The sequence below is a fragment of the Pyxicephalus adspersus genome, chromosome 1, assembly GCF_032062135.1.
Source record: "Pyxicephalus adspersus chromosome 1, UCB_Pads_2.0, whole genome shotgun sequence".
NCBI classification, from domain to species: domain Eukaryota; kingdom Metazoa; phylum Chordata; class Amphibia; order Anura; family Pyxicephalidae; genus Pyxicephalus; species Pyxicephalus adspersus.
The window spans coordinates 46,887,317-46,890,176 of record NC_092858.1 but is presented as its reverse complement, the minus strand read 5'-3'; positions in this window follow the sequence as shown (position 1 = coordinate 46,890,176).

Below are 2,860 nucleotides of genomic sequence, written 5' to 3'. Positions count from 1 at the left end.
AAACAAAAACTTGCACTGATGACAGAGACAGACTGTATTATATATGTATTAATTTTTTTATTTTGCCTATTTTATAAGCACTTTTTGCATATGTCAAGGCCTGGTAAACATTTGGTGAGCTCTGATAACAACATTGGAGCTAAGCACAACCAGTGTAAACTATCCTTTAGATTAGTTTTTCTAAACCAGGGTTATGTGGCATTTTAGGGTTCCTCCAAAGATTGCTAGGGGGTCCTTGAGCAATGAGCAATTTGTACAATATGTTACCGCAGACACCTTTGATCTTTTTGAATATCATCGAGGGTAACATTCTTCCGAATGGACTGCAAAGTAAGAGGCATTCTTCCTACTGACCACCACACTAATATACTGTCAGCTGTAGATATAGTAATTATAGTAGGGTTCCCTGAAGACATGAAAGTTTTTTCAAGGATTCCCCCATGTTAAAAAGATTGAGAAACTATGGTTTAGACTAAAGCTACTTACTGCCGTACAAATATCAAAATTTCACCCAAGACAAGCACAACCATTTATCTCAGGTGAAAATCTAACATATGTACAGACGTCCCCCAACGTCATTCATCAATTTTACCTGGTAGATTAATGATTGACTGATTGGGAATAACTGATTTGCATTCTTATGGATTTAATTACAGCTCCTCCCCCACATTCTCTATTGAACAGAATGGGGCAGTGTGTACAGCGCTTGTTCCTTCATCTGTCATTGGAAACAATCACAAAAGACCGTTTTCAACGACAATCATCTGATGTCTATTGTCATGACATCCGTTGAGGACTTTTCATTTCTATAATGCACAATCGGCTCTGGCTAACTCGGTCTCCCTCGGTCTCCCTCTGTCCAGTTCTGATGTACTGGGATTACATGAGATTGATATCAAGTTTCACATATTTATGATAAAAATAGCTTATTTTAGCAATCACCTATTTGGGTTTCTATTTCAGTATTTATTTATTTTTTAGTTTTTCTTTAAATTATTTTTTTTTACAAACTTGACCTTCCATTGACCGTGTAGTGGGAGAGTTCAGACCTTTAGTATTTAAACAAGTAATGGTGATTTTTGTTACAGTAAATATTAAGGTGAACTTGCCTCTACATAATCCCTTAGTAGCTCAGTGCAATTACTCTTTTTCTCTTCTTCTAAATATTTGTTAAGATTAGATAATAGCTACTCATTACGCTGACTTATAGGGCTCTATTTACAAAACAGGTAATTCACTCACACATTCCCGAGTGGAAAGGTTACAGGTCCATGTGTTTCCATGGCAGTAGCTGATTCCCACCAGGGAATGATTGAGGGAATGTTAGATTCCCTGTTTTAAAAGTAGAGTCCATTGAATTGTGACAAAGAGCAGCAAAACACAACAAGCATTGTGCAGCAATGTAAAGATGGCATCAGTGCCGGTGTATGCAAAAAGCATATATGGATGCGTTCATGCACATATTTAAACATAAATGATACATAGAAATGTTTTTGTTTTTTTTTAAAACTTTTTTAAGTAATGATAATAATATTTGCCTTAGGTGTATCTGATTTACATGTTTACCTAAATATTAAAAAGATTCATTATTTGTAATAAATACATATTTGAATCTGCTTGTAGTTCAGATTTAGGTAGAATTAATGTTTTTTGAGTTGACAGCAAGGTCAGCAGCAAATGTACAATACACCAGCATTTTGTTTTTTGTGCACCTCTGAGAAATCTATCTCGCTGATCCCTTAACACCGACACAATATTTCAAATGACTTTTATTGATTGATGCATTTTCCTCTGTTCGCTATATGTGTGTTGAGAAGGAAAAAAAGTGCACACAGAAGCAGCAGTACTTTTGGATAAAGCCTTATTTTCTCAGTCCAGTGCTGGTGCCGTCTGTAAAATTGCCAGCTGTCAGTACTGGGATTGATATTGTTATTCTGCAGAGTGAACAAATTAAATCCAAGATTTAACCCTTCCTGCAAGACAGCAAACATCACTAGTGTGCCAATTATTGGTACAATATTACTAATTGACAAATATTATTAATTATTGTAGCAGGAATACTAATCTGGATTATATGTAAAAAAAATCACATTACAATGCCCCTCTATTACCACATATCTTGTGTGGTTATTCAAAGACAAACAGATAACACAAAATTAATGCAACATTTTTGTGTTCAAAAATTAATTTGTTCTTCTTTTATCCTTGCTGATTGGAGAGAACTGGGACAGCATACTTATTTTAGGTATACGGGACACAGTACAAAGGGTTTTCATTAAAACAAAAAAACCTTGCCAGGGGGTAAAGTGTGTAGGTCCAACTTCTGCATTGGTGCTTTAGGTCTGTAACTACAACATTGCAACAAACTCTATGTTCTTTCTGTAAGGAAAAATAACACAAAATCAATTGGTCAGTTCTGTAATCTTTCACTGCTACATGGCTGATCCTTTGGCTATTCCATAAATTCAGGACAGATTTGCTGTTCAATGTCCTATACCAGTGTTTCCCAACCAGGATTCTGTGAAACTCTGGGGTTCCTTAAGCAATTAGCAGGTCAGATTAGGTGACATTCTTCCTCTTGGCTAGCAATGAAATAGGCATGGCCACTTTACCACCACACTAATGTACTGTGATTTGTGAATATAGTAAATATAGAAGAGGTTATAGAAGACCTAAAAGTTATTTTCAAGGGTTCCCTCATGTAAAAAAAATTTGAGAAACACCGGTCTAAACCAACTGACATTTATATTGCTCATGCTAATTGTAGTTAGATCTATTTGTACAAAGTGGGCAGCAACAGTGACTGGTAAGGTAAAGTGCAGTTCTGTTTTGGCCAAATGTAAACATTAGCTTCTGTAGA